Source organism: Salmo salar, chromosome 19 (assembly GCF_965601325.2).
Source record: "Salmo salar chromosome 19, fSalSal1, whole genome shotgun sequence".
Classification (NCBI taxonomy): domain Eukaryota; kingdom Metazoa; phylum Chordata; class Actinopteri; order Salmoniformes; family Salmonidae; genus Salmo; species Salmo salar.
This window is the reverse complement of record NC_138309.1, coordinates 49181411-49194948: the sequence shown is the minus strand read 5'-3', so window position 1 is coordinate 49194948 and position 13538 is coordinate 49181411. Positions and strand designations below refer to the sequence as shown.

The 13538-nt window shown below is 47.3% G+C and overlaps 1 protein-coding gene across 2 annotated transcripts in view; it reads left to right on the top strand.

Moving 5' to 3' along the window:
• The window catches only part of LOC106578887 (carbonic anhydrase-related protein 10), a 330090-nt gene that overhangs the window by 121437 nt on the left and 195115 nt on the right, over positions 1-13538 (top strand). The gene's annotated exons all lie outside the window — the stretch shown is intronic.

Genomic DNA, 13538 nt, shown 5'->3' with positions numbered 1-13538 from the left:
TGGGTTGTGGTGTATTAGACAGCAGGGGTGGGTTGTGGTGTATTAGACAGTAGGGGTGGGTTGTGGTGTATTAGACAGTAGGGGTGGGTTGTGGTGTATTAGACTGCAGGGGTGGGTTGTGGTGTATTAGACAGCAGGGGTGGGTTGTGGTGTATTAGACAGCAGGGGTGGGTTGTGGTGTATTAGACAGCAGGGGTGGGTTGTGGTGTATTAGACAGCAGGGGTGGGTTGTGGTGTATTAGACAGCAGGGGTGGGTTGTGGTGTATTAGACAGCAGGGGTGGGTTGTGGTGTATTAGACAGCAGTGGTGGGTTGTGGTGTATTAGACAGCTGGGGTTTGTTGTGGTGTATTAGACAGCAGGGTTGGGTTGTGGTGTATTAGACAGCTGGGGTTTGTTGTGGTGTATTAGACAGTAGGGGTGGGTTGTGGTGTATTAGACAGTAGGAGTGGGTTGTGGTGTATTAGACAGTAGGGGTGGGTTGTGGTGTATTAGACAGCAGGGGTGGGTTGTGGTGTATTGGACAGCAGGGGTGGGTTGTGGTGCATTAGACAGCAGGGTTGGGTTGTGGTGTATTAGACAGTAGGAGTGGGTTGTGGTGTATTAGACAGTAAGGGTGGGTTGTGGTGTATTAGACAGCAGGGGTGGGTTGTGGTGTATTAGACAGTAGGGGTGGGTTGTGGTGTATTAGACAGTAGGGGTGGGTTGTGGTGTATTAGACAGCAGGGGTGGGTTGTGGTGTATTAGACAGTAGGGGTGGGTTGTGGTGTGTTAAACAGTAGAGGTGGGTTGTGTGGTGTATTGGACAGCAGGGGTGGGTTGTGGTGTATTGGACAGCAGGGGTGGGTTGTGGTGTATTAGACAACAGCGGTGGGTTGTGGTGTATTAGACAGTAAATTGGGTTGTGGTGTATTAGACAGTAGGGGTGGGTTGTGGTGTATTAGACAGCAGGGGTGGGTTGTGGTGTATTTGACAGCAGTGGTGGGTTGTGGTGTATGTGACAGCAGGGGTGGGTTGTGGTGTATTAGACAGTAGGTGTGGGTTGTGGTGTATTAGACAGTAGGGGTGGGTTGTGGTGTATTAGACAGTAGGGGTGGGTTGTGGTGTATTAGACAGTAGGGGTGGGTTGTGGTTTATTAGACAGCAGGGTTGGGTTGTGGTGTATTAGACAGCTGGGGTTTGTTGTGGTGCATTAGACAGTAGGGGTGGGTTGTTGTGTATTAGACAGTAGGGGTGGGTTGTTGTGTATTAGACAGTAGGGGTGGGTTGTGGTGTATTAGACAGCAGGGGTGGGTTGTGGTGTATTAGACAGCAGGGTTGGGTGACGGTGTATTAGACAGCAGGGGTTTGTTGTGGTGTATTAGACAGTAGGGGTGGGTTGTGGTGTATTAGAAGGCAGGGGTGGGTTGTGGTGTATTAGACAGCAGGGGTGGGTTGTGGTGTATTAGACAGTAGGGGTGGGTTGTGGTGTATTAGAAAGTAGGGGTGGGTTGTGGTGTATTATACAGTAGGGGTGGGTTGTTGTGTATTAGACAGCATTGGTGGGTTGTGGTGTATTAGACAGCAGGGGTGGGTTGTGGTGTATTAGACAGCAGGGGTGGGTTGTGGTGTATTAGACAGCAGGGGTGGGTTGTGGTGTATTAGACAGTAGGGAGGGGTTATGGTGTATTAGACAGTAGCGGTGGGTTGTGGTGTATTAGATAGCAGGGGTGGGTTGTGGTGTATTAGACAGCAGGGGTGGGTTGTGGTGTATTAGACAGCAGGGGTGGGTTATGGTGTATTGGACAGTAGGGGTGGATTGTGTGGTGTATTAGACAGCAGGGGTGGTTGTGGTGTATTAGACAGCAGGGGTGGGTTTTGGTGTATTAGAAAGCATTGGTGGGTTGTGGTGTATTAGACAGTAGGGTTGGGTTGTGGTGTATTAGACAGCAGGGGTGGGTTGTGGTGTATTGGACAGTAGGGGAGGATTGTGTGGTGTATTAGACAGCAGGGGTGGGTTCTGGTGTATTAGAACGCAGGGGTGGGTTGTGGTGTATTAGACAGCAGGGGTGGGTTTTGGTGTATTAGACAGTAGGGGTGGGTTGTGGTGTATTAGACAGCAGGGGTGGGTTCTGGTGTATTAGAACGCAGGGGTGGGTTGTGGTGTACTAGACAGCAGGGGTGGGTTTTGGTGTATTAGACAGCATTGGTGGGTTGTGGTGTATTAGACAGTAGGGTTGGGTTGTGGTGTATTAGACAGCAGGGGTGGGTTGTGGTTTATTAGACAGCAGGGTTGGGTTGTGGTGTATTAGACAGGAGGGGTGGGTTGTTGTGTATTAGACAAAATTGGTGGGTTGTGGTGTATTAGACAGCAGGGGTGGGTTGTGGTGTATTAGACAGCAGGGGTGGGTTGTGGTGTATTAGACAGTAGGGAGGGGTTGTGGTGTATTAGACAGTAGGGGTGGGTTGTGGTGTATTAGATAGCAGGGGTGGGTTGTGGTGTATTAGACAGCAGGCGTGGGTTGTGGTGTATTAGACAGCAGGGGTGGGTTGTGGTATATTAGAAAGTAGGGGTGGGTTGTTGTGTATTAGACAGCATTGGTGGGTTGTGGTGTATTAGACAGCAGGGGTGGGTTGTGGTGTATTAGACAGCAGGGGTGGGTTATGGTGTATTGGACAGTAGGGGTGGATTGTGTGGTGTATTAGACAGCAGGGGTGGGTTCTGGTGCATTAGAACGCAAGGGTGGGTTGTGGTGTATTAGACAGCAGGGGTGGGTTTTGGTGTATTAGACAGCATTGGTGGGTTGTGGTGTATTAGACAGTAGGGTTGGGTTGTGGTGTATTAGACAGCAGGGGTGGGTTGTGGTGTATTGGACAGTAGGGGTGGATTGTGTGGTGTATTAGACAGCAGGGGTGGGTTCTGGTGTATTAGAATGCAGGGGTGGGTTGTGGTGTATTAGACAGCAGGGGTGGGTTTTGGTGTATTAGACAGCATTGGTGGGTTGTGGTGTATTAGACAGTAGGGTTGGGTTGTGGTGTATTAGATAGCAGGGGTGGGTTGTGGTGTATTAGACAGCAGGGTTGGGTTGTGGTGTATTAGACAGGAGGGGTGGGTTGTGGTGTATTAGACAGCAGGGGTGGGTTGTGGTGTGTTAGACAGCAGGGGTGGGTTGTGGTGTATTAGACAGTAGTGGTGGGTTGTGGTGTATTAGACAGTAGGGGTGGGTTGTGGTGTATTAGACAGTAGGAGTGGGTTGTGGTGTATTAGACTGTAGGGGTGGGTTGTGGTGTATTAGACAGCAGGGGTGGGTTGTGGTGTATTGGACAGCAGGGGTGGGTTGTGGTGTATTAGACAGCAGGGTTGGGTTGTGGTGTATTAGACAGTAGGGGTGGGTTGTGGTGTATTAGACAGCAGGGGTGGGTTGTGGTTTATTAGACAGTAGGGGTGGGTTGTGGTGTATTAGACAGTAGGGGTGGGTTGGTGTGTATTAGACAGCAGGGGTGGGTTGTGGTGTATTAGACAGTAGGGGTGGGTTGTGGTGTGTTAGACAGCAGGGGTGGGTTGTGGTGTGTTAGACAGCAGGGGTGGGTTGTGGTGTATGAGACAGTAGTGGTGGGTTGTGCTGTATTAGACAGTAGGGGTGGGTTGTGGTGTATTAGACAGTAGGAGTGGGTTGTGGTGTATTAGACAGTAGGGGTGGGTTGTGGTGTATTAGACAGCAGGGGTGGGTTGTGGTGTATTTGACAGCAGGGGTGGGTTGTGGTGTATTAGACAGCAGGGTTGGGTTGTGGTGTATTAGACAGTAGGGGTGGGTTGTGGTGTATTAGACAGCAGGGGTGGGTTGTGGTTTATTAGACAGTAGGGGTGGGTTGTGGTGTATTAGACAGTAGGGGTGGGTTGGTGTGTATTAGACAGCAGGGGTGGGTTGTGGTGTATTAGACAGTAGGGGTGGGTTGTGGTGTGTTAGACAGCAGGGGTGGGTTGTGGTGAATTAGACAGTAGGGGTGGGTTGTGGTGTATTAGACAGTAGAGGTGGGTTGTGTGGTGTAATAGACAGCAGGCGTGGGTTGTGGTGTATTGGACAGCAGGGGTGGGTTGTGGTGTATTAGACAGTAGGGGTGGGTTGTGGTGTATTAGACAGTAGGGGTGGGTTGTGGTGTATTAAACAGCAGAGGTGGGTTGTGGTGTATTGGACAGCAGTGGTGGGTTGTGGTGTATTAGACAGCAGGGGTGGGTTGTGGTGTATTAGACAGTAGGTGTGGGTTGTGGTGTATTAGACAGTAGGGGTGGGTTGTGGTGTATTAGACAGTAGGGGTGGGTTGTGGTGTATTAGACAGCAGGGTTGGGTTGTGGTGTATTAGACAGCTGGGGTTTGTTGTGGTGCATTAGACAGTAGGGGTGGGTTGTGGTGTATTAGAAATTAGGGGTGGGTTGTGGTGTATTAGACAGTAGGGGTGGGTTGTGGTGTATTAGACAGCAGGGGTGGGTTGTGGTGTATTAGACAGTAGGGGTGGGTTGTGGTGTATTAGACAGTAGTGGTGGGTTGTGGTGTATTAGACAGTAGGGGTGGGTTTTGGTGTATTAGACAGCAGGGGTGGGTTGTGGTGTATTAGACAGTAGGGGTGGGTTGTGGTGTATTGGACAGCAGGGGTGGGTTGTGGTGTATTAGACAGCAGGGTTGGGTTGTGGTGTATTAGACAGCAGGGGTTTGTTGAGGTGTATTAGACAGTAGGGGTGGGTTGTTGTGTATTAGACAGCATTGGTGGGTTGTGGTGTATTAGACAGCAGGGGTGGGTTGTGGTGTATTAGACAGCAGGGGTGGGTTGTGGTGTATTAGACAGCAGGGGTTGTGTGGTGTTTTAGACAGTTGGGAGGGGTTGTGGTGTATTAGACAGTAGGGGTGGGTTGTGGTGTATTAGATAGCAGGGGTGGGTTGTCGTGTATTAGACAGCAGGGGTGGGTTGTGGTGTATTAGACAGCAGGGGTGGGTTGTGGTATATTAGACAGTACGGGTTTGTTGTTGTGTATTAGACCGTATTGGTGGGTTGTGGTGTATTAGACAGCAGGGGTGGGTTGTGGTGTATTAGACAGCAGGGGTGGGTTATGGTGTATTGGACAGTAGGGGTGGAATGTGTGGTGTATTAGACAGCAGGGGTGGGTTCTGGTGTATTAGAACGCAGGGGTGGGTTGTGGTGTATTAGACAGCAAGGGTGGGTTTTGGTGTATTAGACAGCATTGGTGGGTTGTGGTGTATTAGACAGTAGGGTTGGGTTGTGGTGTATTAGACAGCAGGGGTGGGTTGTGGTGTATTGGACAGTAGGGGTGGATTGTGTGGTGTATTAGACAGCAGGGTTGGGTTCTGGTGTATTAGAACGCAGGGGTGGGTTGTGGTGTATTAGACAGCAGGGGTGGGTTTTGGTGTATTAGACAGTAGGGGTGGGTTGTGGTGTATTAGACAGCAGGGGTGGGTTGTGGTGTATTAGACAGCAGGGTTGGGTTGTGGTGTATTAGACAGGAGGGGTGGGTTGTGGTGTATTAGACAGCAGGGGTGGGTTGTGGTGTGTTAGACAGCAGGGGTGGGTTTTGGTGTATTAGACAGTAGTGGTGGGTTGTGGTGTATTAGACAGTAGGTGTGGGTTGTGTGGTGTATTAGACAGCAGGGGTGGGTTGTGGTGTATTGGACAGCAGGGGTGGGTTGTGGTGTATTAGACAGCAGGGGTGGGTTGTGGTGTATTAGACAGCAGGGGTGGGTTGTGGTGTTTTAGACAGCAGGGGTGGGTTGTGGTGTATTAGACAGCAGGGGTGGGTTGTGGTGTATTAGACAGCAGGGGTGGGTTGTGGTGTATTAGTCAGTAGGGGTGGGTTGTGGTGTATTAGACAGCATTGGTGGGTTGTGGTGTATTAGACAGCAGGGGTGGGTTGTGGTGTATTAGACAGCATTGGTGGGTTGTGGTGTATTAGACAGCAGGGGTGTGTTGTGGTGTATTAGACAGCAGGGGTGGGTTATGGTGTTTTGGACAGCAGGGGTGGATTGTGTGGTGTATTAGACAGCAGGGGTGGGTTCTGGTGTATTAGAACGCAGGGGTGGGTTGTGGTGTATTAGACAGCAGGGGTGGGTTTTGGTGTATTAGACAGCATTGGTGGGTTGTGGTGTATTAGACAGTAGGGTTGGGTTGTGGTGTATTAGACAGCAGGGGTGGGTTGTGGTGTATTAGACAGGGAGGGGTGGGTTGTGGTGTATTAGACAGCAGGGGTGGGTTGCGGTGTGTTAGACAGCAGGGGTGGGTTGTGGTGTATTAGACAGTAGTGGTGGGTTGTGGTGTATTAGACAGTAGGGGTGGGTTGTGTGGTGTATTAGACAGCAGGGGTGGGTTGTGGTGTATTGGACAGCAGGCGTGGGTTGTGGTGTATTGGACAGCAGGGGTGGGTTGTGGTGTATTAGACAGCAGGGGTGGGTTGTGGTGTATTAGACAGCAGGGGTGGGTTGTGGTGTTTTAGACAGCAGGGGTGGGTTGTGCTGTATTAGACAGCAGGGATTGGGTTGTGGTGTATTAGACAGCAGGGGTGGGTTGTGGTGTATTAGACAGTAAGGGTGGGTTGTGGTGTATTATACAGTAGGGGTGGGTTGTTGTGTATTAGACAGCAAGGGTGGGTTTTGGTGTATTAGACAGCATTGGTGGGTTGTGGTGTATTAGACAGTAGGGTTGGGTTGTGGTGTATTAGACAGCAGGGGTGGGTTGTGGTGTATTGGACAGTAGGGGTGGATTGTGTGGTGTATTAGACAGCAGGGTTGGGTTCTGGTGTATTAGAACGCAGGGGTGGGTTGTGGTGTATTAGACAGCAGGGGTGGGTTTTGGTGTATTAGACAGTAGGGGTGGGTTGTGGTGTATTAGACAGCAAGGGTGGGTTCTGGTGTATTAGAACGCAGGGGTGGGTTGTGGTGTACTATACAGCAGGGGTGGGTTTTGGTGTATTAGACAGCATTGGTGGGTTGTGGTGTATTCGACAGTAGGGTTGGGTTGTGGTGTACTATACAGCAGGGGTGGGTTGTGGTGTATTAGACAGCAGGGGTGGGTTGTGGTGTATTAGACAGTGGGGGTGGGTTGTGGTGTATTAGACAGCAGGGGTGGATTGTGTGGTGTATTAGACAGCAGGGGTGGGTTGTGGTGTATTAGACAGCAGGGGTGGGTTGTGGTGTATTAGACAGCAGGGTTGGGTTGTGGTGTATTAGACAGGAGGGGTGGGTTGTGGTGTATTAGACAGCAGGGGTGGGTTGTGGTGTGTTAGACAGCAGGGGTGGGTTGTGGTGTATTAGACAGTAGTGGTGGGTTGTGGTGTATTAGACAGTAGGGGTGGGTTGTGTGGTGTATTAGACAGCAGGGGTGGGTTGTGGTGTATTGGACAGCAGGGGTGGGTTGTGGTGTATTAGACAGCAGGGGTGGGTTGTGGTGTATTAGACAGCAGGGGTGGGTTGTGGTGTTTTAGACAGCAGGGGTGGATTGTGGTGTATTAGACAGCAGGGGTGGGTTGTGGTGTATTAGACAGCAGGTGTGGGTTGTGGTGTATTAGTCAGTAGGGGTGGGTTGTGGTGTATTATACAGTAGGGGTGGGTTGTGGTGTATTAGACAGCATTGGTGGGTTGTGGTGTATTAGACAGCAGGGGTGGGTTGTGGTGTTTTGGACAGCAGGGGTGGATTGTGTGGTGTATTAGACAGCAGGGGTGGGTTCTGGTGTATTAGAACGCAGGGGTGGGTTGTGGTGTATTAGACAGCAGGGGTGGGTTTTGGTGTATTAGACAGCATTGGTGGGTTGTGGTGTATTAGACAGTAGGGAGGGGTTGTGGTGTATTAGACAGCAGGGGTGGGTTGTGGTGTATTAGACAGTAGGGAGGGGTTGTGGTGTATTAGACAGTAGGGGTGGGTTGTGGTGTATTAGACAGCAAGGGTGGGTTGTGGTGTATTAGACAGCAGGGGTGGGTTGTGGTGTATTAGACAGCAGGGGTGGGTTGTAATGTATTAGACAGCAGGGGTGGGCTGTAATGTATTAGACAGCAGGGGTGGGCTGTGATGTATTAGACAGCAGGGGTGGGTTGTGGTGTATTAGACAGCAGGGGTGGGTTGTGGTGTATTAGACAGTAGGGGTGGGTTTTGGTGTATTAGACAGCAGGGGTGGGTTGTGGTGTATTAGACAGTAGGGGTGGGTTGTGGTGTATTAGACAGCAGGGGTGGGTTGTGGTGTATTAGACAGCAGGGGTGGGTTGTGGTGTATTAGACAGCAGGGGTGGGTTGTGTGGTGTATTAGACAGCAGGGTTGGGTTGTGTGGTGTATTGGACAGCAGGGTCTGTGGCTGAATCTAGTAAGATGTGACAACATGCTGGCTGTCTGGGCTGTGTAATGGACATGCTCTTATTTCATCCACACCATGCTCCTCCAGACAAATTACAGAAGTTTCACTAACACAATACACATTCTATTTCTATTTCCTTGTGGAGTTGTCATTCCGTGTGGAATGCTAGGAACGATGAAGACGTCCTTCCCTCTTTGCAGGATGTGAGTTCCTGTCTTCAGTGGCCAAGTATTATTTAAGACATCTGTGGGGAAAAAAAGAAAGAGGAAGAGAAACAGAGCAATAGAGACAGAGAAATAATATAATTTCATTGAATTGAGAGAGAGACGGAGAGAGAGAGAGAAAGATGTTGAGAGAGAGAGCGAGAGACAGAGAGAGAGAGAGAACGAGAACGAGAGAGAGAGGGAGAGAGAGAGAGGGAGATAGAGAGAGAGAGAGAGCGAGAGACAGGGAGAGAGAGAGACAGAGAGAGAGAGAGAGAGAGAGAGAGAGAGAGAGAGAGCGAGAGACAGGGAGAGAGAGAGACAGAGAGAGAGAGAGAGAGAGAGAGAGAGAGAGAGAGAGAGAGAGAATGAACGAGTGTCAGATAATGTGAAACCCAATCTCCCTTTTATTTTTATTTGCCCACCTCCAAAATGATTACATTTATTAGAAACCTCTTCAAGTAATTGTGGCTCAGCAGAGCAAATATTCAATTAATACTGACAATTGAATAAGTGTGATTCCTCCAGTCCGACCAACATAACCTTGATGCATGTCTCCCCTCTATTAAATTAGTCCTTTCATTCAGGGAGAGAGAGCGAGAGAGAGAGATGTGATTCCAAAACCTTCCATAACAAAGCCATCACCTTCAGAGAGATGAACATGGAGAAGAGTCCCCTGAGCAAGCCGGTCCTGGGGCTCTGTTCACAAGCACAACAGAAACAGAGCCCCAGGACAGCAACCCAATTAGACCCAACCAAATCATAAGATAAGAAAAAGATAATTACTTGACACATTGTAAAGTATTAACATAAATACAGAGCAAATAGAATGTTCTTTGGCCCTAAACAGAGAGTACACAGTGGCAGAATACCTTACCACCGTGACTGACCCAAATTTAGGAAAGCTTTGACTATGTACAGACTCAATGAGCATAGCCTTGCTATTGAGAGATGCTGCCGTAGGCAGACCTAGCTCTCAAGAGAAGACAGAAAATGTGCACTCCTGGATGTGGCAAGATGTGGCAGGGCTTGCAACTATTACAGACAACAAAAGGTCAAAGGTCAACATTCACAAGACCGCAGGGCCAGACGGATTACCAGGATGTGTACTCTGAGCATGCGCTGACCAACTGGCAGGTGACATTTTCAACCTCTCCCTGTCTGAGTCTGTAATGCCAACATGTTTCAAGCAGACCACCATAGTCCCTGTGCCCAAGAACACTAAGGTAACCTGCCTAAATGACTACTGACCCGTAGCACTCACGTCTGTAGCCATGAAGTGCTTTGAAAGGCTGGTCATGGCTCACATCAACACCATTATCCCAGAAACCCTAGACCCACTCCAATTTGCGTACCGCCCCAACAGATCCACAGATAATGCAATCTCTATTGCACTCAACACTGCCCTTTCACACCTGGTTAAAAAGGAACACCTATGTGAGAATGCTCTTCATTGGCTACAGCTCAGCGTTCAACACCATAGTGCCCTCAAAGCTCATCACTAAGCTAAGGACCCTGGGACTTAACACCTCCCTCTGCAACTGGATCCTAGACTTCCTGACGGGCCAGTAAGGGTAGGTAACAACACATCCGCCACGCTGATCCTCAACACGGGTGACCCTCAGGGCTGCGTGCTCAGTCCCCTCCTGTACTCCCTGTTCACTCATGACTGCATAGCCAGGCAGGACTCCAACACCATCCTTAAGTTTACCGATGACACAACAGTGGTAGGCCTGATCACCGACAATGATGAGACAGCCTAGAGGGAGGAGGTCAGAGACCTGACCGTGTGGTGCAAGGACAACAACCTCTCCCTCAACATGATCAAGACAAAGGAGATGATTGTGGACTACAGGAAAAAGAGGACCGAGAACGCCCCCATTCTCATCAATGGGGCTGAAGTGGAGCAGGTTGAGAGCTTCAAGTTCCTTGGCGTCCACATCACCAACATACTAACATGGTCCAAGCTCACCAAGACAGTCGTGAAGAGGGCACGACAAAACCTATTCCCCCTCTGGAGACTGAAAAGATTTGGCATGGGTCCTCAGATCCTCAAAAGGTTCTACAGCTGCACCTGCGAGACCATCCTGACGGGTTGCATCACTGCCTGGTATGGCAACTGCTCGGAGGCACTACAGAGGGTAGTGCGTAGGGCCCAGTACATCACTGGGGCCAAGTTTCCTGCCATTCAGGACCTCTATACCAGGCGGTGTTAGCGGAATACCCCAAAAATTGCCAATGTCTCCATCCATCCTAGTCATAGACTGTTCTCTCTGTTACTGCACGGCAAGCGGTACCGGAGTGCCAAGTCTAGGTTCAAGAGGCTTCTAAACAGCTTCTAACCCCAAGCTATAAGACTCCTGACCAAATGGCTACCCAGATTATTTGCATTATTTGCATATTTTATGCTGCTGCTACTCTCTGTTGTTATCTATGCATAGTCACTTTAACCTCTATGGGCTAGGTGGGACGTAACCGTCCCACTCTATTCAACAGCCAGTGGAACAGCGTGGCGTGAAATACAAAAACCTCAAAAATGCTATAATTTAAATTTTTCAAACATACGACTATTTTACACCATTTTAAAGATAAGACTCTCTTTAACCACATTGTCCGATTTCAAAAAGGCTTTACAGCAAAAGCAAAACATTAGATTATGTTAGGAGAGTACATAGCCAAAAATAATCACACAGCCATTTTCCAAGCAAGCATATATGTCACAAAAACCCAAAACACTGCTAAATGAAGCACTAACCTTTGATGATCTTCATCAGATGACACTCCTAGGACATTATGTTATAAAATACATGCATGTTTTGTACAATCATGTTCATATTTATATCAAAAAACAGCTTTTTACATTGGCGTGTGATGTTCAGAAAATGTATTCCCACCGAAAACCTCCGGTGAATTGACTAAATTACTCATCATAAACGTTGACAAAATACAGAACAATTATTTTAAGAATTATAGATGCAGAACTCCTTTATGCAATCGCTATGTTAGATTTTAAAATAGCTTTTCGGCGAAAGCACATTTTGCAATATTCTGAGTACATAGCTCAGCCATCACGGTGAGCTATTCAGACATCCGCCAAGTTTGGGGCACACTAAACTCAGAATTAGTATTAGAAAAATTGTATTACCTTTGCTGATCTTCGTCAGAATGCACTCCCAGGACTGCTACTTCCACAAGAAATGTTGTTTTTGTTCCAAATAATCCATAGTTATGTCCAAATACCTCCGTTTTGTTCGTGCGTTCAGGTCACTATCCAAAGGGTAACGTGCTAGCACATTTCGAGACAAAAAAATTCACAATGTTCCATTACCGTACTTAGAAGCATGTCAAACGCTGTTTAAAATCAATTTTTATGGTATTTTTCTCGTAAAATAGCGATAATATTCCAACCGGACAATAGTGTATTCATTCAAAGAGGAAAAGAAAAAACAGCGTGGTCACTTGAATGTGCATATCCAATCTCTTTGTCACCAGGCAGACCACTGACAAACTGAGCTACTATCCTCTGCCCAGAGACAGGAGACTCCTCAATCCGCTTTCTGAAGGCTTTAGAGAGCCAATGGAAGCCTTAGAAAGTGCTACGTAACCCCACAGATACTGTAGTTTCGATAGAGAATCAAAAGAAGAACTAAAAATTCTCAGACAGGCCACTTCCTGCTTGGAATTTTCTCAGGTTTTTGCCTGCCATATGAGTTCTGTTATACTCACAGACACCATTCAAAGAGTTTTAGAAACTTCAGTGTGTTTTCTATTCAAATCTACTAATAATATGCATATTCTCATTTCTGGGCAAGAGTAGTAACCAGTTTAAATCGGGTACGTTTTTTATCCGTCCGTGAAAATACTGCCCCCTGCCCAGACAGGTTAATAACTCTACCTACTTGTACATATTACCTCAATTACCTTGACTAACCGATGCTTTGTTGGGGAACCCCCTGTATATATCCCCGCTATTGCTTTTTTACTGCTGCTCTTTAATTATTGTTTCTTTCTTTTATTTTTTAATTTTTTTAAATGTTTTTCTTAAAACTGCATTGTTGGTTAAGGGCTTGTAAGTAAGCATTTCACTGTTAGTTCTACATCTGTTGTATTAGGCGCATGTGACAAATAACATTTGTTATTAAGAAAGGGCAACCAGTGAATAACAAACACAATTGTAAATACAACCTATAACTATTTGCACCTCGTTATAACACTCTTATAACACTGTTTATTATGGTTATAACACTGTTTAGTATGGCTATAACACTGTTTATTATGGTTATAACACTGTTTATTATGGTTATAACACTTTTTATTATGGTTATAACACTGTTTATTATGGTTATACAAATGTTTATTATGGTTCTAACACTGTTTATAGCCATAATATGACATTTGAAATGTCACTATTCCTTTGGAACTTTTGTGAGTGTAATGTTTAGGTAAAAAAAGTACTGTTTATTTCACTTTCGTTTATTATCCTTTTCACTTGATTTGGCAATGTAAACATATGTTTGCCATACCATTAAAGCCCTTTGAATTTATTTTAATTTAATTGATAGAGAGACACACAGAGAGAGAACGAAACAGAGAGAGTGAGAGAGAGACAGAGGCAGAGAGAGAGAGAGAGAGAGAGAGAGAGAGAGAGACAGACAGACATACAGAGAGACAGAGGTAGCACTGTTCCAGCAGTACAGTAGAAGTGGAAGTGGATAATGATGCTATAGTTTACTAACTTTGTTCTTTGCAAGTCTGTAACTGCACATATCCATTTCCTGCTTGGGGATCTTCTGGATGACCTGTATACATTAGCAATAATTCAAACTGGACTGTGTATATGTGTGCTAACTTGACATGTTATTACATGATATCTATGCTCTTCCATAGGACAAATTGTTACTATCACCTACATAGCACCATAGAGCAGCCCTAACAAAGAGCCAAAACCCTGTCCTGTAACCAGTATCTCTTTAGCAACACAGGCTAGCCGTTTTGTGCTCTATTGAAAC